Source organism: Ursus americanus, chromosome 3 (genome assembly GCF_024610735.1).
Source record: "Ursus americanus isolate L20-20 chromosome 3, mUrsAme1.1.p, whole genome shotgun sequence".
NCBI classification, from domain to species: domain Eukaryota; kingdom Metazoa; phylum Chordata; class Mammalia; order Carnivora; family Ursidae; genus Ursus; species Ursus americanus.
This window is the reverse complement of record NC_142129.1, coordinates 22,489,524-22,517,316: the sequence shown is the minus strand read 5'-3', so window position 1 is coordinate 22,517,316 and position 27,793 is coordinate 22,489,524. Positions and strand designations below refer to the sequence as shown.

The window sequence follows — 27,793 nt, the reverse complement described above, 5'->3', positions numbered from 1 at the left end:
CTCTTGAGTTAGCAAGTCACACCCAAAGGTGACTGTTAGAAGGTATTTGTTGAATAAATAAATGAGTGAATGATATTAAAAAAGAGCAACTGTCTAAAGCTATGAGGTAAGTATTAGGGAGTTATTGGACAACTCACTTCTCCAGCACCCTCAAGATCTAATCAGCCTCCAAGCCCCGATTAAGCTTTCTTCCCAATGTCTCTCAAATCCTTCCCTCCCTTCTATGCCACGGGCACCACGAGTTTGCATTCATGCCTGATTGCTCCATCTCAGCCTCCCCCACCTCCACTCCGTGCTGCTGCCTGCGCCCAGAGTAATCTTCCCAAAACATATGGCTTCCCTGTTGCCACCCGTCACTCAATCTGTCTGAAACCAAACACATCCTCTTTCCATCTAAATTGGCTGTCCCTTTAGATGACTGTCAACCACACCACTACCTTTCTGTCATTTCATTCTTAAAACCTTGGAATTACCTCTGACCTCTGCCCTCCTAGTCCCTCAGTATTTCATTAGTTACCAAGCAGTGTCAAATTTTCCTTTATTTCCCCCGTTGATTTTTCTTTTCGTTTCAACATTTCCAGCCTAATTTTGGTCTGTTAGGGAGTTCAGAATATCTTCCAAGGACTGCTATTAAGATGGTATGGAGAAGATATCTGGTTGGAGATCTGGGAATGCCTGAATCCTGTCTTGGCCAGCCTTCTCCCCATCCCAAGGGGTCACTGGGGGAAATATAAGGAAAGGGAACAATGACACAATTAGGGAAAAAAAAGAACTTTATTATTAGCTGGGTATTTCGCCTCCAACCACAATGCAGAAGTCAGGAAAGACAGGCTGGACTCTGGTCCTCTCTGTCTATTCCCCCCACCTGATGCCCAAACATGAGTCTTAGAACTTTACTTCCTAGTGGCACAAAAAGCCAACCTCACCAGAGAAATTGTACAGAAAAACAAACCTGCAGCTTCTTTGCCCAAAAGCTGGGGTTGTCCAAGCCATCATAGGTGGGGCTGTAGCCCCAGGGCCTGGAGACTTCCTAGAAGGAGAAAAGAGAAGATGCTGGCTTGGGTGCCTCCAAGTAGGGCAAGGACAGCCCTGTTACCACTCAGGATGTGTTGATGATGGAAGGGACACTGCACCTACCCATCCTGAACTTCCTACCTTTTAAAGGCTCTACCCCTAGAAAATGTACCTTAAGCCATATTCTCCAATTTCAGCAAGTTTTTCTTCCCGTGTGGATATGGGTATGAGTTTGGGGTGGGGTAAAAGTTCTTGCTCACCATCCTGACTCCACCCTAAAGAGGGTGAAGAAGTGTCGAGCCTTGAGTGCCTTCTAGGGATCAGTGGCTCAATTCATATTTGGATTCCTGGTGAATCTACACTATTCTGACCTTGTAAGTGTCTTGCTTAAAATTGTCTAAAAGCCATCTGTTGCCCTGAATTAAGAATCCATTCCAAAGAAGGCCATTAGGACCCTGTACAGCCTGGCCCAACCTACCTTTTTTTTTTTTTTTTTGGTCATTAGGAATGACCTTAGGATTGTGGCAGACAGGGCAAGAATAGGAAAAGGATGCCAAATGTAATCATCCAGTAAAGAGATCAGTTGGATCTAATCAAGAGAAGAAGGAACTTGATGGTTACCAGAATTTTATCTACCTCATAACCTGATCAGTGGGTCCAGAAAGAATTAGGTTAGGCACCAGGGGGAATCTAATCTGTAGGGTAGGGTAGGGTCTAGGAAAGACCTGTTGACATAGATTATATTGAAGGGACTTGGCATGTTCACAGTGGTGGCAGAAGAATCTCTCTGATACATCTTGGCCAAAAAGCAATCTCAGCCTGCTGAGATGGGAATCCCCCTTCTCCTGCAGAGCCAAGCTCATTGGCTTGAGGCAGTCACCTCAATGGCTTGAGATGATAAATAATATTTAATCCCAAAAAGGTTCAGAATTAAATATGAGGATGATGGAATAAATCCACAGAATTTGTATTTTTGTCTTAACTCTAATAGTATTCTGTGTAATTTGGCATTTTCAATGTTTGTAAGATGTAGATAATTGATTAGAGAATCTGATAAATTAGACTTGTGAATCCAATGTAAAATACATAATTCAGTAATTGATTTCAGACTTGCATTAGAGATTTTTATTAGTTTGCAAATGGTATTGAAAGAGACTTTGGGGGTGCTTGGTGGCTCAGTCGGTAGAACACGTGAGTCTCAATCTCAGGGTCCAGAGTTCAAGCCCCACATTGGACATGGAGCCTATTTTAAATAAAAAAGAGAGAGAGAGAGAGAGTTTGAGGAGTGCCTGGGTAGCTCAGTCAGTTAAGTGTCTGCCTTTGGCTCAGGTCATGATCCCAGGGTCTTGGGATCGAGCCCCACTTCGGGCTCCCTGCTCAGTGGGGAGTTTGCTTCTCCCTCTGCCTCTGCCCCGGCCTCTGCTGATGCTCCCTCTCTCTCTCTCTCTCTCTCTCTAAAATAAATAAATAAAATCTTTAAAAAAAAAGAGACAGTTTGACATTCACTATATTTAAAGTTTAATATATTAGATTTTAAAATTTATTAGATTTTAAATATATTAGGTTTGCTAGATATCTGACTAGGAGCAAGTAATTTAAACTTCTTGTGTCTGAGTTCTCTTATGTATAAAATAAGTATAATTATACTACCTATTTCATAACATTGCTGGGAAGGAATTAAGGAGTTCATACAGGAGCTTGCAAAGGTGCCAGATTTTTAGTGAATGCCCAGTAAGTTAGTTATTGTTGTTGTTATTATTATTTATATGAGGACATTCTGTTTGTTAGATCAGGGATTTAAATACAGAGTTTAAAAGACAAAGTAAATATGTATATAAATGCAGTTTAAAATGGTTAGCGGTTATTTAACAACATTAAATGAGTGAAGTAGTTATTTAAAGGAGTGTAATGTAATCCAGTTGAGTTGAAGGAGAATTAATCAGCCTTTTCTCAAGGACAAGGCCCATGTTTCTCACCGTATCCCCAGCACTCTGGCATTTGGTATAGAGAGGTGCCCAATAAATATGCGTTGAATTGACCTGAGAAATCATATAAAAAGGATTCTAAGATGTTATATCCAAAAGACACTGTTAATTGAGACAGGGACCACAGGAGGAGAAGCAGCTTTGAGGCAAGATAATGAGGCCAGGTTTTAACTCACTGAACTTGCAATGTCTATAACACAGGAGCTCTTGATCACAGTTCAAAGTCTCATGGGCAGGACAGACAGTCGGGAAACAGTGTGAAGACGGAAATACATATGACAGGGGGCCATCAACAGACTTTGGGGTCAGGGAGAGGAGGACCCTTTGAAAATGATTGTTAAGATTTCTTAGATTTTGAAATAGATGACATCAACTTAAAGGCTCAAAGAAAAATAGATTTTAAGTGTTGTTACCTTTAAAAAAAAAGATTTATTTATTTGAGAGAGAGAGAGAGAGAGAGCACAAGCAGGAGAGGCAGAGGGAGGATAGAGAATCTCAAGCAGACTCCACACCCAGCATGGAGCCCAATGTGGGGCTCGATCTCATCACCCTGAGATCATGACCTGCACTGAAATCAAGAATCAGACGTTCAACCGACTGAGCCGCCCAGGTGCCCTAAGAGTTGTTACCTTAATACAGAAATATTAATTTAGATAAAGTAACAGTAAACAGTCTTACCCATCCTCTTTCCCCCAAACCACCCTCACACATAAAAAAACTCACCTTGACATTTCTAAGCTTGAAACACACTGCTCCCTTACACAAATCCCTGGCCTTGGCCTCCCTTGAATGCTCTCCCTAGCTTTTTGGGGGAGTCCCCAGGGATATTTACATGTGCTCACAAACACCTATTCATCGTCATCACCACCACAACAGCCACCATCTATCATACCTGTATTTTGTACCAAGCAATTTGCATGATTCATGGTAATTGGGAAGAGCTAATAATACCCAGCGATTACTATGTGCTTCCTGGGTCCAGGCTCTGTTCTGAGTCCTTATATTACCTCTTGACCTCCATGTCTTGGGCAGAGAAACAGAGGCTTAAAATGTTGAGTCACTTGTCAGGGTCGCACAGGTAGGAAGTGGTACGGCCAGGCTTTGAACCTGGAGTCTGTCCCATGTTATGATGTGGCCTCTGAAAGCAGGGGGTGTGGCTGCTGGGGCCACTGCTCTCTGGAAATGCAGACCTTGCCTGGGCCAGCCCTTCGTGTTCCCAAAGAGGTAAAACTCCCTTGTATTGTTTACATAGTTCCAGGTTCCCCTAAATCCTTATGGGGCTGGGGCTGCACACATTCCAAAGTAGAACTGGGGAGGCTGCTTCTTTTGGGACTCCTACACAGTGGGTCCTGAAGGGTCCCTTGTCAAAATCGTTGCTTCAGCCATCTTTCTTCATCTCCTTCTCCCCTGCTGTCCCCCCCATGCCACCCCACAGGACACAGTCAACACTAGACGAGAAGACTACCTTCTAGAGCTAAATCAGCTCCTGTCAAGTGTCCCACTAGTGAGCAAACCACCTAGGACAGGCCTGAATGCTGGCTGCTCCAACTGAGACCTACCTCAGTGCTTTACGTGCTAAACACACTTGGAGGCCTCCCACCTCCACCTGTTGCTCAGTCTCCCACAACAATCCACCCGGTTAAAGTGTCTTCACCGTTCTGCTCTGTGTCCATAAGAATCTTGCCCACCCTTCAAGGCCAAATCAAGGTACATCTCTCTGAAATTTCCCACGTAAATTCAATTCTGATTACCTGGAGCATTTATTATCTGTAGGACCACTCAATTTGTTTCTTAGCACACACTATAACTCAGCCAGTCAAATGACCAGCACCTTCTTCTTCTTCTTCTTTTTTTTTTAGATTTTGTTTACTTATTAGAGAGAGAGAGAGAGAACACAAGTGGGGGTGAGGGGCAGAGGGAGGAGACAAGGAAACGCCCTCTGAGTGGGGAGCCCAACACGGGGCTCGATCCCAAGACCCTGAGATCATGACCCGAGCTAAAGGCAGACGTTTAACCAACTGAGCGACCCACGTTCCCCCAAATGCCCAGCAGCTTATTGAAAGCAAAGCCAATTGGGGAATCTCCTGCATTGCCAAGGCTGATGAACTCCCAATATATTCTCAAGGGTCTAGGCTTCTTCGTCTTCTTCTTCTTCTTTTTTTTTTTTAAAGATTTTATTTATTTATTCATGAGAGACAGAGAGAGAGGCAGAGGGAGAATCAGGTTCCCTGCTGAGCAGGGAGCCCGATGCGGGACTTGATCCCAGAACGCTGGGATCATGACTGAGCCGAAGGCAAACAATTAACCATCTGAGCCACCCAGGCGCCTTAGGCTTCTTTTTATTCTTGCTCTGGGCGCCAAGATTAAGTCATCTTAAGTCTTTTTCTTTCTTTTCTTTCCTTTTCTTTCTTTCTTTCTTTCTTTCTTTCTTTCTTTCTTTCTTTCTTTCTTTCTTTCTCTCTTTCTTTCTTTTCTTCCTTCCTCCCTCCCTCCCTCCCACCCTCTTGCTCTCTCTTTCTTTCTTTCCTTCTTTCCTTCCTTCTCTCTCTCTTTCTCTCTCTCTCTTTCTTTCCTTAAGCTCTATATAGGGCTTGAACTCACAATCCTGAGACCAAGACTCACACACTCCACTGACTAAGCCAGCTAGGCACCCCAAGTCATCCCTTTTTCTTAATGCGACTACTACCTACAGCTTACCTTATAGAGTTGTCTTCCGACATTATCCTGTCTACAGTTTCTGACTTCCTTGTGCTGAAGCTGATCACTGTCACTTTGTTGGAATCCAGTTCTTTTAATCTCTTAGGGTCGATTTTTCTGCTTTTTTTTCCTGAGACTGATTCTAGAATCTTTGGTTATCCCAAATAAAAAGGCTTTTGGACAGAGCAACTGGGGTTCACAGGCTCATTTGTCTTAAGAAAATAACTTGCATGTCTGAGGAGGGTGGACACAGAGGTCTCTCACTGTATGTTTACTGAAGGTCTACCGCCAGCCAGGAATTGCATGAGATGCTGGTATACAATCATGAACAAGATGAAATCCCTGCCCTCCTGCAGCTTCTGGATTGTGGAGGATTCATGGTCTGAGAAGTGCTGTGGAGAAAAAGTAATGCAGTACTTTCAAACTTTATGCAGCTGTAATCCAGTAAGAAATGTGTTTTATATCATGATCTAGTACAAATACACAAACCTATGTACATACATTTATATAGCTGAAATAAAAGCTTCACAAAACAAGAGCCTCACTAAGTGTGATGCTCTCTGATATTTTCTATTTCTTTTATGAAATGTTGGTCATGACCCACTAAGTTCATTTTGTGCTTCCTCAGTGGGGATCAGCCTGCAATGTGAAAATGCTGGTAATGGTTCAGAGCACAACTCTGAGGCCAAGCTGAGGGCTTTCAGACTTGGCTCCACCTTTTAGTGTCTGGGTTTGGGCAAGTAATCTCTACATGCCCTTGTTTCTCTACCTGCAAAATGAGATAATAACAACAGTATATCTGCCTTGTGGACTCTCCTTGAGAATTAAATGAGAAAGGAGATAATGTGTGTAAAGGACTTAAATAGGGCCTGAAACATCATGAATGCTCAATAAGCACAGGTGCTAAATACTGGGTATGATGATAAAAGAGCCAAAGCACTCAATCTGGGGGGACATGAGAATGCTTCCTGGAGGAAACGACATAAATGTTGAGACCTTAAGAAATGGCAGGAAGTATTCAGGTTTAAGTAGGTAACAAGAAGGAATTAAGAGTGGAGAAGAAAGTTCTGTGCAGAGAGAGCAGCCCTTGCAAAAATGATGAGGTGGGAGAACTTCCTGCCATGTATGACTTGGGAGCTTCCTGATTTGGCTGCAGCCTGAGGGAGAAGTCTGTGGCTGAAGAGGTCAAAGATATCAGCAGGAGTGAGGTCACCTTGGGCCCCAAAGCCAACTGAGAGAATTTTAGGCTTTAACTTATGTGCAATAGGATCTTATTAAGCCTGTTAAGCAGGTAAATGACATGATTTTCTTTTTTGAAAGACCACTTAAGCTATAGGGCAGAGAATGGATTGGAGAGGGCAATTCCTGTAGCAGGGAGACCGTGAAGTCTTTTGCGGTATCTTGATGAGAGATTTGGTAGCCTGAACCAACCACGCATCCCAATGCAATGGTTCTTAAATTATGGTGTTCATGAGAATTACCAGGACAAGGTGTGAGTAGGGGGGGCTGTTAAAAATTCAGTTTCCCGGGCTAACAAGCCAAGATTGTGGAGACAACCAATTGGGGCCCAGGATTTAAGTAATCAGCCCTAGTGATTCTGAGGCACGTAATTTCCTGATCACACTTTTAAAAACCAAGAACAAAAACAACCTCTCATATGTCACTAACATTAGATTGTTTTTCTGCTACCCACTCCTCTTTACTTCTCAGGCACCTGCTTGGGGCTCCCTATTGCTTCTGACTCCCTGCACTGAAGGTACAAACTCGTTCAGAGCAAGGGCTTCATCTTTCTAACAGGTGCATCTCCAGGGTGTCGAGAACAAAACTGGCAGAGAAAGGGCCTTCTAGAAATGTTTGCCAAGCGAATAAATGAGCGGATAAATTAATATATTGCTTTGTGCAAAAATTTTTGCTTTTAAATACCTGGGCAGGGTTTGAAATCGGTAAACAAAGGTCATTCCAAAGAAAGGGTGAAGATGCAACTGTCAAGGCTGAGGAAAATGCGGGGAAGCCCGTTCCCAATTGTCGAGGCTTGTTCAGGAGGTGCTATAATTCTCGGGACTGGGGGGCGAGAAATGTTACTATTTCCAGATTAGCAACCATCTTGGGCTGCCTGTGCCACTCTCCCGAAAGTCCACGCTTGACTTATCCAGTTGCCTTCATGGCTCCGGCCCCATCCAACCCTTTCAAGCTAAATGTGGGCTCCAGGAAGCCGCGGGGGCCGGCAGGGACCCTCGCTCAGAACCCCCTCCGGGCCGGCCCGGCTTAACAGCGACGACCTCCCCATCATGGCGGCCGCCGGGCGGGGAAGCTGAGCCCGTGCGTCGCGTGCGTGCCTCCTCTCCCTCCCCTCCCCCTCCTCGGCGGCGGCGGCGGCGGCAGAGGCGGCAGCGCTCGCCATTGCCGCTGGTGGCAGGAGGCTGCGAGGAGCCGGCGCGGTCGCAGTCTCCACGGCGCAGGCCCACGGTAGCGCAGCCGCTCTGAGGTGAGTGCCCTACCGCGCAATCTCCAGCTATTTCAGCCCCGGCGCAGCCGCAACACGCCGCCCGCCCGCCGGCCGGCCGGCCCGCCCCGCAGCCTGCACCCTGCCGCCCCCGGCTCCGGGCCTGGGCCCCTGCCGGATTCGGCCCGCCTCGGGCGGGGGGCCCCGGCCCGGCCCAGTCAAACCGCCACCCCGAGGATGCGCAGGCCGCAGTAGGCCCCAGGCGTCCTGGCGGGCTCGGGAGGGAGGCGCTGCCCTCCCGAGAGCCCCAGGGTTCCGGCCTCCCCCGCCGCCTGAGGCTCTGGGGGCCGCGGCCTCCTCTCCACCGTAGAACCCGGGGTCTGGGCCCGGCCTTCCCGCGGGCTCGGGAGCCGGAGGCCCGGGAGAGCGCGCCGGGCCCGGGAGCGGGAGGTGGGCGGGCTGCGCGGGACCGGAGCCGCGGCTCCCTGCTCGCCCCCTCGGCCCTTCCCGGGTCTGGTCCGCGGGCGGCGCGGCGGGCCGGGCCGGGGCGCGGGAGCCGCTGTCTCCTGCGGGAGAGGAGGCTGGCTCTTGGGGCGGCCTCCGAAGCTTCCCTCCCGCAGGGGTGGCGTGGGCTTGTTACCCAGGTAGACCGGGGGACGCTGGAATATGGCGCGTTGCCCACCTTCTTGCAAGTTAGGAGGCGGCCCGGGCAGCAGCGGCGGCAGTTCGAGGAGGAGGGCGCAAAGTCCTTTTGTACGCAGAAAAAAGGAGCGACATTGTGTTTTCTTCCCCATCTGAGATGCTGCCGGTGGAGGGGCCTCGGTTCTTCCTGTGCCTGGGGTGGTGGTCCCCTGGGTGAGGAGAGGGGGAGTGGCGCGACCCTCGGAAGGAACCGCACTGTTGCCACTGTAAAGACAGGGGCTCTGGATGGCCTTGTGCGTGGGTATTATCTCACATCCCCAGCCTTTTGGGGAACTCAAGGGTTTGCCCCTGCATGTTGTCCACCTCACTGTGCAATGATGTCCACCGCCTCTCTCACCTGTTGTGTCGTTGCTGCTGGTCCCAAAGTTTCTACAGTGCTTCTGACTGTCCCCATCAGAACTTGGGAGTTGTTTAAAAATCTTAATATTTTTAGGGCTTCAAGTGGTCATCTGCACCAGCCAGTTGGAGGAGCTGTTGCCTGATCTCCATCCCTTCTTAAGCATTAGATTAGAATATATTAATTGCTTATTTTAGAGTTGGTGTCAGTTGTGCTTAATTTTTGTGGTTAGAGCAAAATTCACGTTTTCTTAAGTGTGTGTAGAGACAATGGGTTGGGAAACTTTTAAGGTGAAGGCAGTGTGAGTGAACCTGTCAGGTTGGACAGTGCTCACAGGAGAATGGGTATGTGCATCTCACCTTTTTACTAGGGCATCATTTGTGCCCACCGTGATCCTTTTCCTATTTCATGTACAGCCTTTAAAAAAAAATTACTTTGAACAGTAAGTTAATGGGTTGTTCCTCACTCAAGGAAGAAGGGGAGGGGGGGCCTTGGAGATGCTGGGGTTTTTTGTTTTGTTTTTAAAATTCAGTAGTAGTATCCAGATTTGTGTTTGAATGTTCTTGGTGTGTTATCTCATAAGGTAGTGAAAATATGACTAGAATCTGTGCATGAGTGTAATTTCCTTATTTTATGAGCAGGAGAAGAAACATACAATTATCACATGTAATACTTATTCTTGGGTGTGCAGAATTGTTTGTGTCGAGGGACTTTTCTTTTTCTTCTGACAGGAGTTAGGTGTGACTTTCAACTGGGTCCATGACTAAGACGAAAAATAAAACAGTCAGATTAAGAAGTATTGCTTACTATGTTTTGGCACCTCCTTATTTGAAATCCTTTGATTTCATCCTGTGTGCCTTTCCCCTCCCCCCATCTCAAATTCAACATATATGAGAGAAAATGACTTTTTGCTTAGTAGTCAGTGGTCATATTCTCATTTAGCCAAAAAAAAAAAAATCATCTTCAACCCAGGATTTTTCATGGAAATAGATTTCTTACCAGGTTTTAAGGAAATTTAGCTCTTGGATTTAAGAAGTAACTCTTAGAGCAGCAGATAATGAGAGCCCTTGTCCAGATCTAGAAGGGATTAAAGAAGGATTTCAGATTTCTTTCCCAATTCATGTATATTCCAGTGGAACCCAAAATTGTAGGTTTCTTGTTTTTATTAAATCACAAGTGTACATCCATCTCTAATTTTGTTAGGGAGCTGAAGACAAACTCCCTGTGATTTAAATACTTGAATATGCATTGCCCTGTATACTGTGAGTTCAAGCAGACCCCTGGGTTGTCTTCAAGAAGTATTTTATGTGAAGTAATCACAAATGGATGACTGTTTTAAGGGAAATCTAAGCTCCTTGAGGTCTGGGATTAAATTTTTTATACCTCTTTACTTGTGCATAATAAGGCATTCAGTAAATGTTGGGGCATAATAATGATGAACAGTAATTTTTGAAATTAAAATTTTTTTCACAAATATTTGAAAAGACATACTGACTTTTGGTTTTTGGACGGGTTATGAATTGTCAGCCTTTAGAAGCACACCCTCCAGTCTCTGGAGAACAGGAAGTTATTGCATATGTTCAGCTTCTGTTAGATCTCTTTAGGCAACTCCAGCGCTTTGTGCTGCAGTGGGCTTGTTCATCCACTTAGTGCCACTGTGAAAAATTGGAGTGTAAAGCGGGAACTCTGGGTTGTTGAGTCTCAGAAGTGTCTACTCAAGCCTCAAGAATTTCAGCGCACCCTCTCTGGGGTTATAATTAGTCCAGGAAATGTGATATTTGAATTTAAATGTTTTTGTGTGACTGTGTGTGATGCTTATTCTATAATTTCGTGTGTGTGTGTGTGTGTGTGTGTGTGTGTGTGGTATTTGGAAATCAGTCTTAAATACCAATCTTTTATTTTGTAAAAAACATTTTAGAAAATTTTCTCTCTGTTCTTTCATGTTTTCCTTGAGAGCTAAAGCTAGTGTTTTCAACCTGAGCTTACCCAAATATAATTTTCCATAAATGTTAAGTAAAACAGCAATGAAAAAGAAACCTACTTGTGTTAAGCTTATTTTAGAAACATTTTATTTAGACCAAGTCCAGTCATTTGTTTTGTTCTTTTTTTTTTTTTTTTTTGAGGCTCTGGATACATGTTAATTTTTGTGCGTTATGTATCATAGTTCTTTCTTATTAGCTAGGGGACGGATTATTCACTTTCTGGGCTTTTCAGTTAGAACTTTTGTCCATCAGCGTTCTTCTAAGGTGAACGGGCTGGAAGAGAAATAGTAAAAGGAGGTGAAACAAATCAATTTCAGGTGTTTCCAGAAGATTACAACCACATTGAGCTATTGGAAACTTTTAATCTTGGAGCAACAAGAATGCTTTGTCTGAAGTTATTTTGATGTACTATGGACAAAACTTGGAAAATGAAAAGAATTTTTGACTGCTCAAGAAAAATAAGTGGATTATATATGCCTTGGAATATATATTTTTTCTGAAGTGCAGTTCAGAATTAGGCTAATGAGTTTTTGACCCCACTCAGTACAGTTTAGTTATCGAAGATTCAAACATTTCATCATATGATCTTTTTTTTTTTACCTTTTCACCATGCCTGTGTACCTAAAATATGAACATTTATATGAACTGAAGAAAAGTCAGAAATACAACTTTAGAGAGCTTTTAGTATATTTTTGAAAGACAGAAACAAAACTAGGAGGCAAATAAGGCGGCCTACCACATTTGTGATCCCTTGAGGCGAATCTGTATTCTGTCACCAAAAGTAGTGTCTTAGAAGATAATTGTACCATATGGGATCTCCTCCAGAATCTCAGATCTTGTAGCTTGCCTTATCAAATTGTTACTGAGCCATCAGATAATTTCTTGAGGAAACCAGGTTTGTTATGGGAGGGGTGTGTGTGTGGGTGTGTGTCAGTGTGTTTTGGGAAAGTTGGTGAGGAGAAGAAGGGAAAGAGTAACTGAATCTGATTAAAAAATCTTGTTTTATAGATTGAGATGATCACTGGAATTTGGGGCATGTATCATTATTTTTTTTTTAGGATTTATTTATTTGAGAGAGTGAGAAAGCGAGCCAGGAAGAGAGGCAGAGGGAGAGAGAATCCCAAGTGGACTCTGCGCTGAGCACGGAGCCTGATTCGGGGCTTGATCTCACGATCCCCTGAGACCATGACCTGAGCCAAGAGATGCTTAACCGACTGAGCTACCTAGGCACCCCTTTGGGCATGTATTTTTAAAGGAAGCTTTAAGAGCTACTTGTGTGTGGGTCATCTGGTGATTTAGACTACTATTTATAGTGTATTTAGTATACAAGCATAGTACTTAGATTAATTCATGCATGCTGATTTCTGTGGTTATAAATGTGAAAATTTTGGCTGACAGTTTAAATGGATAACTCTTAAATGGTGACTTGGATAAATTATGCCGTGCCTTTTTCGGAATTACGAAGAATGAAGTTTGTATGCATAAACATTAAGACTTTTTTAAAAAGAACTTGTATTACTATTGGTAATTGTAAAGTCTTTGCTTTTTAGAACTTGGAAAGTCTGTTTTGTTGCTGCTCCTGAATGCTAATGTGGTTAGGCTGGCAGCTAAACTTACAAAGAACAAGAGGAAGTGAGGAAATGTCCCAATGAAACATTGCTTAAAATAAGCAGTGGACTAGAAATGGGGAGTGAGGGACTAAGGGACTTAATTCTTGTTTTATGTTCAAAAGGGAATCAGGTATACCCTTCATTGAGAAATAACCTTAACTATGTCCTCACTTTGGAGTTTTGCCATTCATTCACCAGTCATTGATCAAAGACCTAGTATATTCCAGGCATGTGTTAAGTGCTACAGCAACAAGTAAACCACAGGCCTTGTCTACTAGAGGAGAAAGATAAGGGCTCGACTAACTACAGTACAGCTTGTTGAGAAGTAAAATAAAGATTGGTGTGTAATTATAGAGGCAGGGGGTGAGTGATGTGGGGAGAGTAAGTGAGGTTAGGGAAGACTGTAGGAGATCTTTAAGTAGGACTTGGAAAAGTGAGTAGCTGTTTCACCTGATGGAGCAGAAGAGGTTAGAGGAAGGGCATTGATAGTCTGAGGAGTAGCAAGTACATTTTGCTGTGTTTGAGGAGTAGTGGAAAATGAAGCTGATGAGGTTGTGACCTGATTGGGAAGAGCATGGGGGAGTTCAAAGGTTATAGTTCATTAATGAATGATGATGCCTTTAATTAAGATAGGGAATGTGTTGGAAGAACAGAATTTGAGAAGGAAGTTATGATTCTAGGTGTGCAAATCAAGATATGTCAAATACCTCCCTATTTACAAATTTGGGCTGGAGAAAAGGGGAAGTGGGGATCAATTAAGAGATTTGTATCCATTAACATAATGTCATACAGAAACTGCAGTTGAGTATAATAGATGCCAGGCATCTACATCTGAAGGTCAAGTGGAAGAGGAGGGGCCTATGAGGGAAGTTGAAAAAGAATGGCTTAAGAGATAAGATGTACATACTATGGGCTGAAGAAGCTATGGATAGGGGTTAAGGGAATTTTAACAGGGAATTTAGCAACATGAAATCCTTTGGAGAGCTCATTGGAATGAAAACTGGATATGGCAATTGAGAGATAAAAGGTGTTTTCTGAGTGTGTGTGTGTGTGTGTGTGTGTGTATGTATTATGTGTATATTGTTTTGACAGGAGTCATGATAGTGTAAACACAATAGATTTCTAGAGCATTATTGAATACAGGGGTAAGGTCTATAAAGCCCAATTTAATAGATGACCTGTGCTTAGAAATAGGTCCTGTTCTTCCCCTTCTCTTACTGGAATTACAGCATAAAAGCTTTGGGAGAAGACTTTAATTCTAATAATCAGATTTTATTGATTTGAATATATAGTATAGTATGTTTGAGTTTACAGTCTTTTTTTTATTTTTTAATGATTTTATATATTTGTCAGAGAGAGCACAAGTAGGGGGAGTGGCAGGCAGAGGGAGAAGCAGGCTCCCCACTGAGCAAGGAGCTCCACGTGGGACTGGATCCCAAGACCAGATCTAAACAGAAGGCAAAGCTTAACCAACTGAGCCACCCAGGCATCCTGAGTTTTTAGTGTTTTAAGATGCAAATTCCTCTTGAAGGGTTTTGAGGTTTTATAATACTTAAATGTTAAGTGCAGGGATTTTTAACCTGGCTTTTATAGTTTTTTTTTTTTTTTAAGATTTTATTTATTTATTTGACAGAGAGAGAGAGACAGCCAGTGAGAGAGGAACACAAGCAGGGGAAGTGGGAGAGGAAGAAACAGGCTCCCAGCGGAGCAGGGAGCCCCATGCGGAGCTGGATCCCAGCACTCTGGGATCACGCCCTGGGCCAAAGGCAGTCGCTTAACGACTGAGCCACCCAGGTGCCCCAGGCTTTTATAGTTCTGGGACTCGGGGATATATTTTGGCCATGTAACCCTGATCTCTTGAAATTGTATGAAAAATGTTTTATGTGTGCCTGTACAGTTTTTCTGGGGAGAGGGTCCATAACTTTTCTGAGTTCTTGACACACAGAAAAGTCAAAGGCCCTTTCAGTATTGTTAATTAAGTCAAACACTGATGGTGTTGGTTGGCTGAAATTAGTTAACTTGATTGACTGGGACAGACCAAGGGGAAGAAATTTTGGGTATCTCAGGTGAAGAACTCTGGAAAGATCTGATGCACATCCAGGAGATAGGACTAAGAGCACCAGAAGGAAGGTGGGAGGAATGCCAAAGCAAAGCTTAACCAATTTCAGAATCTTGCCAAGTGTTCTAGATTCCTTGTTTTTGTTTTGTTTTAATATTCCAGGATTCATGCTAGTATATGATGATCTGTTCATGCCCTGTATACAGTAGGCTTTGTGGGTGATCAAATTACTGTTGTTTTAAAAGAAAGCTAAGTGGTTCATAGATTGCACTCAAAAATGTTTAAGTCGGGAGTTTTTATACTTTGGAAACTTTCTAAAATGCACAAATGTTTGTTTAGTCATTTGGGGCAAAACATTTTTTTCCTTGCTTAATTTTTCTGACCATGAAATGAAAATACCATTGGCCTGTTTTACAGGGTCTTTCTGAAGTATGACAGTTATGGAATGGTTTGAGATCTATGATGATTTAATGCTAACCGATTGCTAGTGTTCAGATTTCTTAAGTTATTGATAAAATCTGGACATTTAAGCAAATTTTTAATAATGTTCCATATTAGAACTTATATTCCAAAATAATTTCATTCTGAAATTTTTTTTTTTTTACATTTTATTTATTTATTAGAGAGAGAGAGCACAAGCAGGGGTGGGGCAGAGGGAGAGGGATAAGCAGACTCCCTGCTGAGCAGGGAGCCCAAGGCAGGGCTGGATCCCAGGACTGAGCCACCCAGGTGCCCCTCATTCTGAAATTTTAGATAATTGGTCATTTTTACTTTCTTCCTCTGATTTTTGAATCTTTAAAATTAGATTAGGAAACAGTTTTGTTAGCTAAGCCCTAGATTCTGGGGCAGTGATCTCCAGCTTTTGATGGTTACCCATCATACAAGTAAAAATTTTGAGCACACATTCTGAATCACATTTATTTATAAATGATGTTCCTGTGTTGTTGTACTAATACATTTGTGTGCATTATAAAGTATATAAAAAGTAGGAATTTGGGGGTTTTTTTTGTTTTTTTTTTTTAAAGATTTTATTTATTTATTCGACGGAGATAGAGACAGCCAGCGAGAGAGGGAACACAAGCAGGGGGAGTGGGAGAGGAAGAAGCAGGCTCATAGCGGAGGAGCCTGATGTGGGGCTCGATCCCATAACGCCGGGATCACGCCCTGAGCCGCAGGCAGACGCTTAACCGCTGTGCCACCCAGGCGCCCCGGAATTTCGTTTTTTTAATTTATCAGAGAGAGAGAGAGAGAGTGGGCACAAGCAGGGGGAACTTCAGGTGGAGGAAGAAGCAGGCTCCCCCCTGAGCAAGGAGCCCAATGCAGCACTCAATCCCAGAACTCTGGGATCATGACCTGAGCGGAAGGCAGACGCTTAACTGACTGAGCCACCAGGTATCCCAGAAGGTAGGAATTTTAAAGGGACAAGATAAAGATGAAATAGTCTTTTTCTAACTTCTTGCTAATTGAGTTAATAATGGTTCAGTAACTTATGAGTTTGATTAGCTTGCTTTTATAAATATATTTGTTCATAATTCGTGTTTTTTCTGTAATTAATGCCAGCAATGTTTTATTTAATACCCTATAAGAGTATTGGTAAATACAAGAGAGTAATGAATGGGGGTGCCTGGGTGGCTCAGTCAGTTAAGCATCTGACGCTTGATTTTGGTTCAGGTCACCATCTCAGGGTTGTGGAGCCCCTTGTCTGGCTCAGCAGGGAGTCTGCTTCTCCCGCTGCTCCCCCCCATGTTCTCCCCCTCTCTCAAATAAATAAATAAAAGCAATGAATTAATATATTGGGTAATCTTAAACAGAAAATTTGTGTTATGGAACTTAAAATTAGCTGTGTTTGTGGCTTATCTTTACATTCACTAATCTACAAAGAAGATCCTAAATAGAACTGGAGTATTTTATCTTTTCCTTTGTTTGGGTTTTTTTTTTTTTGTCCTTTGTCTTTTATTAAATAATTATGAAATAAAATTCTTAGTAATTAATCTTCTATATAACAGTAATCCACAAATTAAAGAACCAACCAAGGTTTGCTAATTAAAAATACTGTCATAGACCTAATCTCTTGCCCCCAAACCGGCTTTAGGTATTAAGTCTAAAGAAGAAATAATTCTGATATCACCAGTTATGTGACTGAATGTTAAAATATTGTCTTTTCCTTAATTTTTGGTTCTATATTTTAAAAGTTTTTTTACTTTGAAAATATATTATTTTCGTAGTGAGAAATTTTAGGAAGAAAACAAATAACCCTCCAAAGTCAGTGGTTATCATCTTTGGTTTATGAGCATATAGGAGATTTTCATTTTCTTTCTTATAACTGAAATTATCTTTAGTGAAAATGCATTAACTTTTATAACCAACCCTCCCTGCCCCCCCCCCCCCAACCTCCATAAGTATGGATAATGTAATTACAGCCCTAAAGGCTCACTATCAGTTTTTGGGCAGGCAAGTCACTTAACCTCACTGGGCCTGTTTCCCCACTTGAAAAATGAAGAGGACAGAAATGGTATCTAAAGTTTCTTCTAAATAAAAATTCTAAATTTCGAATTCTAATTCTAAAATTAATTCTGAATCTGTGTTATGACATGTTAAACAATAAATATGGTATTTTCTTCTTAAAAAGACATGTATATGTGTTCATTGTAGAAAAGCAAAAGAAAATTTAAAATGTTTGTAATTATACATACAAAGATAATGAATAATATTTTAGTATATATAGTTCTAGGTATTTTTCTCAGTATGTATGTGCATGCATACATACACTGTATATGATAAATTCAATAATACTGTGCATACTGTTTTGAACCAAAAATGTCTAATTTTATGTAATTCATCTATTTTTTTTTTTAAAGGTTTTTATTTATTTATTCGACAGAGATAGAGACAGCCAGCGAGAGAAGGAACACAAGCAGGGGGAGTGGGAGAGGAAGAAGCAGGCTCATAGCGGAGGAGCCTGATGTGGGGCTCGATCCCATAATGCCGGGATCACGCCCTGAGCCGAAGGCAGACGCTTAACCGCTGTGCCACCCAGGCGCCCCTAATTCATCTATTTTTGCCCTGCAGTATTCTTTTTTTTTTTTTATGATTTTTTATTATATTATGTTAGTCACCATACAGTACATCCCCGGTTTCCGATGTAAGGCTCGATGATTCATTAGTTGTGTATAACACCCAGTGCACCATGCAATACGTGCCCTCCTTACTACCCATCACCAGTCTATCCCATTCCCCCACCCCCCTCCCCTCTGAAGTCCTCAGTTTGTTTCTCATAGTCCATAGTCTCTCATGTTTCATTCCCCCTTCTGATTACCCCCCCTTTCTTTATCCCTTTCTTCCCCTACCGATCATCCTAGTTCTTATGTTCCATAGATGAGAGAAATCATATGATAGTTGTCTTTCTCTGCTTGACTTATTTCACTTAGCATTATCTCCTCCAGTGCCGTCCATGTTATAGCAAATGTTGAGAACTCGTTCTTTCTGATAGCTGGGTAATGTTCCATTGTATATATGGACCACAACTTCTTAATCCAGTCATCTGTTGAAGGGCATCTCGGCTCCTTCCACAATTTAGCTATTGTGGACATTGCTGCTATGAACATTGGGGTGCATATGGCCCTTCTCTTCACTACGTCTGTATCTTTGGGGTAAATAGCCCTGCAGTATTCTTAATGGGGCAGTTGTAAATCCATTTGTTTTAATGAAATATAAAACATATTTAAAAGTTTCTCTCCAAATACACATTTGCTCAGGAAATGCTAGCCGTCTGTTTCGTGCTCTGTGTGTTTTTGCTGAGGTAAGGGTTACTTGAAGTAAGGGTGGAAGGGCTGGCCCGTGAAAGCTTACTTAGTGAAGAATGAAAGCTAAATCCTGGGTTAACCTCAGTTTCATTCACATAATAACTCGTTTTTTCTCCACTCTGCCCTCATACTTTCTGAGCTAAAATTTCTATATGCAGGATAGTTTCTGAAGTGAACAAATTTATCTCAATATATTATTGGCTCTTTGATTGTACCCTGGGACCTTCTGAGTTTTTATATTCCTATTGAGAGCAAATTAGATATTAGTAGCAGCAATAGTATAATACAAGTTTTAAAAATACCTGTGTGTTTTTTTTAGCATAATCTATGGGGATTTCAAAAGATTTTATATACATAAAATGTAAGTATATGTACAAATATAAAATGGTATGTAATCTCATTCACACTTGCCATCAATGAAACGTGGTATATATAATTCTAATATTATGTAAAAATAACTAGATATTTCTCAAAGTTAACTTCCTTAATTTATACAATGGATTCTCTTTGGAGTTAGTAATAAAACCCAATTTTCCTGCCTTCTCCTTTAGTTCCGTCTTTAATCTCTCTGGTAGTTGGTTTTTGTTTTTTATACAAAGTGGAAAGCAAATCTAGGGTAAATAGTTCCTTAGTTGTGGCAGCTAATATCCAAAGCAATCTAGTCATTTCTCCACCAAGTATAGTATAAAGCTTCTGGAGGTGTGTGTCGGAAGAAAAATGTCTGATCCTTTACTCTGAAGATTAGTATCTTTTCTAGGAGAAAAACTTCATGCTTGACAGTTAAAATGCTTAAATCAATATCTTGCAGATAGAGCGAGAGGTAGAGAATCTGGGAATAAAAAGTACAAACTTATTGCCTCTTAAGCTTGTTTTCAGTTTTTGTATCTGAACATGTGAGAATAGTAGCTAATTCTAACTTGAGATTCCACCAAAATAGGTTGTCTTCATCCTGAAGAAATCCATTTTGTAGCCATATAGTGGTATACATCCAATGCCTTTTAAATAGGTAATCTTTGTTTAGTATTTTTTTAAGTTTTTTAAAAAATTATCATTTATTTAAGTAATCTCTACATCCACTATGGCCCTTAAACTCATGACCCTTGAATCAAGAGTCAAATGCTCTTCTAACTGAGCCAGCCAGGTGTCCCAGTCTTTGTTTAGTATTAATTTAGGGCTTTTGGCACAGTAGTGATTCTTGTCTTTTAGGTTAGCATGATTTTGAAATTGTCTTTTTTAAAGAGTAATGTTTACTTTGTAACAATGACTGGTTTCTCTTAATGATAAAAAGTTTGTGTAGTTTTCCGTGTAAATATGCCTAACTCAGATTTGGCCTACCAATAGAGTTTCAGAACCCTATATCCAATGGCCTAATTGGCATTTCTTGGATGTCTCAGATGCACTTACATCTCCAAATGAATTCCCTTGTCAGACTTGCTCCTGTTCAACTCTTGCTTACCTCAGTGAATAGTACCACCGTTTCATCTGGTTTAGCAGAACAGAAACTTTAGTCTTCCAGTGTCATCAAATCCTGTTTATTTAACTTTCTAAACTCAATTTGTCCTCTTCATTTCACCGTTACCACTTCTGTCTGAGTTGCTATCATTTCTTTCTTGGGCTGTTGGAATAACTTCTAACTGGTCCACCTGTATCCATTCTGGCTGAGTCCTAATCCATTCTCCTCTGTGAGGCCAGAATGAATTGGTCTCTTCTAAGTACACCGTTCTGGTCGCGCCCCCCGCATTGAATTTAGGATGAAAACAAATCTTTTTAATGTGGTACGTAACTTTTGGACTCATTTTGTATTAGTCATGTTCCTCTAACCGTAAAGCCTTTCCTATTGGTGGTGTTCTGCCTGGAAAGCTTTTTCCTCTCTTCTCTTTCTAGTAAAATCCTATAAATTTTATTCCGGTCTCTGCTCAAGCATAGTGTCCTCAGGAAGTTTTTTCAGATCTTCCTCATTTTTGTACTTTTCCTTTACCATATGTGCCTATACATGTCATTTCACATTTGTATATTACTTGATATATGTCTGTCTTTCCCACCAGAGTGTAAAACTTCATGATGGTGAATAAACAGTGCTCATTACCAACCAGTGTGCCTGACACGTAACAGGCAGTAAGTATTTATTTGAATGATTGTAGAAGCCTTGCAAAATTCATCTGTAATATTTTATCTTATTACCAGGCTTTGTGGTGCTATCTAATACTTTATAATTTTTAGGAACTCAGGGTGGGACCAGATTCTAAGTCATTTAAGCCACCCCTGCTCCGCAAAGTTACATCATCATCATCAGTCTCTCCTTGAACACATCCAGCGATAGGAAATTTACTTCTTACCCAGAATCTGTTTAATCTTTAAGACATTTGGATGGTAAGAAAGCTTAGTTTCAACTGAAAGTTCTCCCTGTAAGTTTTACCTACTGGCCTTCTGTTCTCTAGGACTTCTAAAAACAAATATGTTTTATATTTTCTTTGTAAAGTCCTCTGAGTTGTGTTTTAGTTTAAATGTCCCTGGGACCTTCAGCCTTCTTGGAAAGGTAATGGGGTATGCTGGAAAGAGAGTTGGGGGCTGTTTTCCTAGGGCTGCCATAACAAATTACCATAAAGTAGGTGCCTTAAAACGACATAAATTTATTTTCCCATAGTTCTGGAGCTCCAAAGTCAGGAATCAGGTGTTTGTAGAGCCACAATCTCTCTGGAGGCACTAGGGAAGAATCTTTTTTACCACCTCCTCCTTTTGGTGGCTGCTGGTGTTCCTTGACTTTTGGCTGTATCATTCCAGTCTCTGCCTCTGTGAACACATTGTCTCCTACTGTCTGTCTGTATAATCTCTGGTGGCCTCACTCCATATAAGGGCACTTGTCATTGGAATTTGGACCAACCTGGATAATCCAGGATGATCTCCCAATCTCAGGATCCTTAGTTTTGTTGTATCTGAAAGACCCTTTTTTCCAAATAGGTAACATTCACAGGTTCCAGGAATTAGGATGTGGACATATCTTTTGGGGAGCCACTGTTCAACCCCTTACAGGGGCTCTGGGTTTAAATCCTGATAATGCAAAGTTGCATGCAAATTTGAGCATGTTACTTGCCGTTTCTGAGTCTGAATCTCCTTAATTTTAAGACAGGAGTAATAATGCCTGTATCATTGATATGTGAAGATGTAAGAGAAATTCATGTGAAGTGCTTCACTAGCTAACTCATTAAATGTTGCCTTCCACATACCAAACTGTCCTGACCCTACTGTACTTTTTCAGGGTCTCTAGATCATATGTACCCAGATACTCTAGGTCTTCGGCCTAATACCCAGCATGAATTGTGAGATAGGTCTGATAAGTACACACTACAGTGGATATCTCTATATTCCGCACACTGTGTAGCCACTATGACTAGTGCAGCCCAGATTCGAATTATGTGTACTGTAGCCACATCATGAGATTGGCCCGTTGAACTCGAAATTGGTTAAAACCCCCAAGTCTTTTTCATCGGTGTAACTATTAAATCTGTGCTGTGTAGTTAGGTTTTAGATCCAAGTGCACATTGTCACATGTTACATTGTGTGTTATAAGTGTCACATTTTCTAGCCATAGTGTCTAGTGCATAGTAGGAGCTAAATTAATTCTGACTTGAATGTTGCTGCATGGTTTAAAGGAATCTTTAAACTTACCTACTTTGGTGCTATCCAGAGAATATTTCTTAAAGCAAATGCTGTGGTGAATATATAAAAGAAAAGTTACCATTGAAGTAGCAACTATATCAATGCTGGGCAAATGGATGGCATCGCTATATACTCCTTCTGTCATCAGGTACTCCAGTACTCCTTCAGGTGATCAATTGCTGATCACTTCTTGGTTGATGGACAGGTTGCTTTTGATGTTTCTGTCAGATATATGAAATTTGTGTCCACTGCTTATTTAACAGATACGCATTTAATGATCTATATATCTACTAGTATTATTTGGCATTTGCTTTTGAGATAAAAGACCAGAGAAATGGGTGATGTAAAAATGGTGTTTTTAAAATACTTATTTTTGCATAAATATTATATGCACGTGGTTAAAAGATCAAACAATGTAAAAGGAATACAGTGAAAAGTGAGTTTCTCTCCCAGTCTCCCTCTCCAGAAATCACCACCTCTGCTAGTTTCTTGTGTGTCCTTCAAGGTAGGCTAAGCAAAAAGTGTGCTTGTAACTCCCTTTTTATTTTTTTATTTTTATTTTTTTAAAAGATTTTTTATTTGTTTGACAGCAAGAGCAGGGGGAGCAGGAGAGGGAGAAGCAGGCTCCTTGCTCAGCAGAGAGCCCGATGCTGGGCTCAGTCCCAGGACCCCAGGATTATGACCTGAGCTGAAGGCAGATGCCCAACTGACTGAGCTACCTAGGCGCCTCTGTATCTGCCTTTTTAAAAACACCAATGATGGCTTGTGTGCAAATGGTCCTCCAGAAAGTGTCCCCCCCCCTTTTTGGAATGACATCTTTTGTGTCCTGAATGTTCACACTGGTGGAGGATTTCTAGGTTTTTTCGCCCTATTGTTGAGAGGCAGGGAACCAAATTCCATGGCTTTCCATTACTAATTTGATTGTGTGGGATGCTTTTTGAAGAGAGTTGTATATTATATAGTCCTTTGTGAAAAACTTCTCTTTATAGGCTAAGTTTATACCAGGGAAATAAAACCAATTTAATTCGGGCCATTTATTTAGAAAACTAGTAAAGAGGGGCGCCTGGGTGGCACAGCGGTTAAGCATCTGCCTTCGGCTCAGGGCGTGATCCCGGCATTATGGGATCGAGCCCCACATCAGGCTCCTCCGCTATGAGCCTGCTTCTTCCTCTCCCACTCCCCCTGCTTGTGTTCCCTCTCTCGCTGGCTGTCTCTATCTCTGTCAAATAAATAAATAAAATCTTTAAAAAAAAAAAAAAAGAAAACTAGTAAAGAAAAACCTATCAGTTCAAATTGGTTTAATATATAATCTTGGTATTGCTTAAGCCCTTTATATGCCTGCTTAAAGACTTACTCATATTGACAGCTAGGCCAAATTATTACAAGAGCCTGGTAGGTAGCATAGGTCTAGTTTAGGAAGAGCTGGGATGTCCATGACTAGAAGGGCTATAACACACATTTTCTACCTTTCTCTTACTATTACTACAAGCCAGTGGTTCTTAATCTTTGTTCTGAGGACGCTTTTATACCTTTAAAATTACTGAGGACTCAAGCAAGAGCTTTTGCTTATGTGGGTCGTAAGTTTTGATTTTTACTGTATTAGAAATTAAAACAAAATTTTAAAATGTTTAATTTAAAAATAACAGTAATACACCCACTACATGCCAAAATAGGTGAAATATGTTTATTAAAAAAAGACTATATTCTCCCCCAAAAAACCAAAACCCAGTATAATGAGGGGTATTGTTTTACAGTTTTTGCAGATCCTTCTAATGTCTGGCTTAATGGAAGACAGTTGCATTCTGTTTTTTCACTCAGTCTGCTGAATATGTTGCTTTGGTTAAAGTATATGGAAAAGATCTGATCTTATACCCAATATGTGGGTGGGAAAGGGAAAAGCATTTTAAGAGCCTTTTCAGATAATTATGGATATTCTTTGATATTACACCAAAACTCAGCAGTATTAATTTCTTAAAGGTGAGTTGCAGTGTACGTTCTGAAACCATAATTGTACTTTGTTTCATTGAAATCTATTGGCTTATCATAAACTTTGAATGACTCTTTTAACCCATCCATGATTATGTAATATCATACATTGGTCATTTGGAAGATATCAGTTTACTGAGTTATGCAGCTTTTCCAAATGTTGACCCAAAAATCACATTCATTAACACTACCATTGATCTCATCAGAAAAGGCTTTTAAGTGATGGAAAGTTATCAAGCTCACTGTGGCAGATACAAGTTTTCCAGAATTATAATTATCACTCGAAGTATCAGATTTTATCTTTGGCAACAAATACTGTCAGTTATTTTCCTTGGAGTAACAGGTTCACTTTGTTGATTTTTGGAAAAATATCTGCCATATACCCAGGTCTGAATAACCATATAGTTTGTCTGTTAGTCACTCTTTGAAGTAAAAATGGTGTTTTTTGGGGGGGGGATAGCTAATTGAGTTTGCAACTCAAAGCATGATATATGTGCTTTTCCAAAGAGCATGCTTCTGAATGCAGAATTGCTTTATGAATACTTTCCATTTGGTTATACAGAGTAGTAAAAAGAACTCAAGTGTGAAGGTTTAATAAAATATGTAACTTTTACTTTCATCAACATATTCTTCAATAAAATTGACTCTTTTACTGTGTGCACATGAAGATGAAGACTATATTGTGCTGAAGTGCCAGTTATTTTACCCAACATAAGTGCAAATACAAGCACATGAAAAGGGCAAATGTCTTGGTTTCTAAATTGTTCTGAGACCAATTCAAATGTGTGTGGGGGAAGGTGGTGGTTTCCCACACACAGTCAGCCAATTCTTGGGCACCAGCAGGATGTCTGAGAATTCAACTCAGTTCTGACAGCAACTCCCTCCAACTCAGAGTGCTAATTACAAGTCCAGGTTATTCCTTACTTCTAACTGTAAATCAGAGGTTCCCATGACTTCCTTCTCAGGTTCGATTAATTTGCTAGAGTGGCTGGCAGAACTGAGGGAAACAATTTTACCAGTTTATTGAAGGATATGATAAAGGAAATGAACAGCCAAATGAAGAGATACATTGGGCAAGGTATGGGGAAATGGCATGGGGCGTCCCTGCCCTCTATGGGTGCACCACTCTCCCAGCATTTCCATATGTTCACCAATCTAGAAACTCCGTGGACCCCAGTTGTTTGGATTTTTATGGAGGCTTCAATACATAGTCATGGTTGACTAAGTCACTGGCCATTGGTTGATTTCAACGTTTAGCCCCTCTCCCCTCACTGGAGGTGGGGGGTGGGGCTAAAAGTTCCACTCTTCTAAACATGTGGTTGGTCCTCCTGGCAACCAGTCCTTGTCCTTTTGCAGGGTCCCAAGGCCACCTTCATTAACATAACAAAAGACAACTTCAGTTTATCACCAGAAATTCCAAGCGTTTTAGGAGCTGTGAGCCAGGAGCTGGACGGAGATCAAAATACATGTGGTTCCTCAAAAAATTAATACTGGAACTACCCTATCATCCAGTAATCACCACTGGGCATTTACTCAAAAAAATACAGAAACATTAATTCAAGGAGATACATGCACCCCTCTGCTTATTGCACCATTATTTACAATAGCCAAGATACGGAAGCAGCCAAAGTATCCATGGATAAAGAAGATGTGTATATATGCAGTGGAATTTTATTCAGCCATAAAAGAATGAAATCTTCCATTTGCAACAACATGGATCTTCTAGAGAGTATTATGCTAAGTGAAATAAATCAGAGAAAGACAAATGCCATATGATTTTGCTCATGTGGAATTTAAGAAACAAATGAACAAAGAAAAAAAAGACAAACCAAGAAACAGACTTGGAACTATAGAGAACAAACTGATGGTTACCAGAGGAGAGGTGGGTGGGGAGGATGGGGGAAGTAGGTGATGGGGATTCAAGAGTACACTTATCATGATGAGCATTGAGTAATATGTGGAATTGTTGAATCACTATGTTGTACACCTGAAATGAAAAAAAACTTTAAAAGTACATCTGGGGCGCCTGGGTGGCACAGCGGTTAAGCGTCTGCCTTTGGCTCAGGGCGTGATCCCGGCGTTATGGGATCGAGCCACACGTCAGGCTCTTCCGCTATGAGCCTGCTTCTTCCTCTCCCACTCCCCCTGCTTGTGTTCCCTCTCTCTCTGGCTGTCTCTATCTCTGTCGAATAGAAAAAAAAAAAAAAAAAAGGATCTTCGAGTCAGATGGATTTGATCTGAAAAGCAAACATCTCATTTAAATTTCAATAGGTCACTGCTTGATCTTGTAAGTCTTTTCAAAAATGGTTACAGAAGCTGAATGTTAAAAACAAATCCCTTTTTACAAAGAATAGTGAATAAAATTCCTGTGTTCATATAAACTGCAGATCAGGTAGTTTTGAGTCATTTTCCGCTTTAAGGGAGGCTGTCTGATGAATACCCTAGTGTGATTATAGACTATTGTTTTCTCTCTCCACCCTTTTTTTGGGCAAGGAATTGGTTAGTAAAATGGTATGATTGATATATCCTTTTCTTTTAGTGTGAAAACCTCAGTCCATCTAACTACATTTTGATAATTTCAGAGTTTGCTAAATAATACTCCTTTTGTTTTCTGGTGATTGTTTGTTACAGTCTTTTTCTGGTTTAGTGCTAGGTTGTAGGAATGGGCAGTGAAATTGAAGGTGGAAATGGAGAGGAACAGTGCTAGTTCTAAATCATGTAGGTCTTTCCCTACCTCCACCCCCATCCTTTCTTTTTAAAACCTTTTACTCCTATCACAAGTAGAGATTTTAAGAGATAAGCTAAGGCATTTCTAACAATCAAAACCATATACTTTTTTTGTTTCAAGTTAAAAGCTACTGGATCTACTTTAAGAAGTATCTTCAAACATCTTGTGAATTTACCTTTTGTCCTTGAAGGTCATTGCTTCAAATTACAATGGATACTACCGAAAGCTGGAGTAGGATAGCCATTACCTAAACTTCGGTCATTATCATAGCTATGTAACAATGTGAGTGAGTGTAGCTAGTACAGGGGTTGTGTTACTATGTGAGCCAGGTCTGGGGTGCTGCTTGTGGTAGGTGTCATGTGCTGGTTAGAATCCATTTTAAATCACCAAGATGAAAAATACCATTCAGAAATTAATCTTATTTTTACAACATCTTTACAAGCCTAAGTACTGTTTTTAAACTGACTAAAGTAAAAAGTCTGCTTTCAAATAGGGTTGTAAATGGAAATGTAAAATGAGGTCATATTTAAAATAATTTATGTATTACACTGGACAGATTTAATTTTGAGCTGTGTGCAAGGTACAGATTAGAATGTTTGCTACAGATATTTTATGGAATATAGATTTTAGATTGTTATTTGCTTGTAAATATACACATGAAAACCCACCTTCAGAACCCCTGCTTTAAAATTTCCAAAGAAGTTTCTCACTTGTAAATGATACATTTATCTCTCTTATCCTCTAGTACCATATTCCATTAAAGTAGTTTGAAGAGATTGGGGTTAAGTAC

The 27,793-nt window shown here is 41.0% G+C and overlaps 1 protein-coding gene, 1 long non-coding RNA gene and 1 pseudogene across 10 annotated transcripts in view; 1 reads left to right on the top strand and 2 right to left on the bottom strand.

Annotated features, from left to right (window-relative positions):
* Positions 1–2,029: 2,029 nt before the first annotated feature.
* LOC148110349 (uncharacterized) lies at positions 2,030–7,989 on the bottom strand. The gene is made up of 3 exons (XR_015723870.1): positions 7,620–7,989; positions 5,697–6,088; positions 2,030–2,257 (listed from the first exon to the last, which is right to left on the bottom strand). It is a non-coding gene; the product is annotated as an uncharacterized LOC148110349 (long non-coding RNA).
* Positions 7,990–8,028: 39 nt separating this feature from the next.
* NRF1 (nuclear respiratory factor 1) overlaps positions 8,029–27,793 on the top strand; it is a 143,338-nt gene continuing 123,573 nt past the window's right edge. For 7 of the 9 annotated variants that reach the window (XM_045792659.2, XM_045792655.2, XM_087860833.1 and 4 more), the window contains exon 1: positions 8,029–8,181. The gene's annotated coding sequence lies outside the window, so the exon portion shown is untranslated. Of the gene's footprint in view, positions 8,182–18,294; positions 20,748–27,793 lie in introns of those variants that run through there. The other 2 variants (XM_045792653.2, XM_045792652.2) reach the window with 2 other exon arrangements.
* Positions 8,209–11,771, bottom strand: LOC148110348 (uncharacterized; annotated as a pseudogene).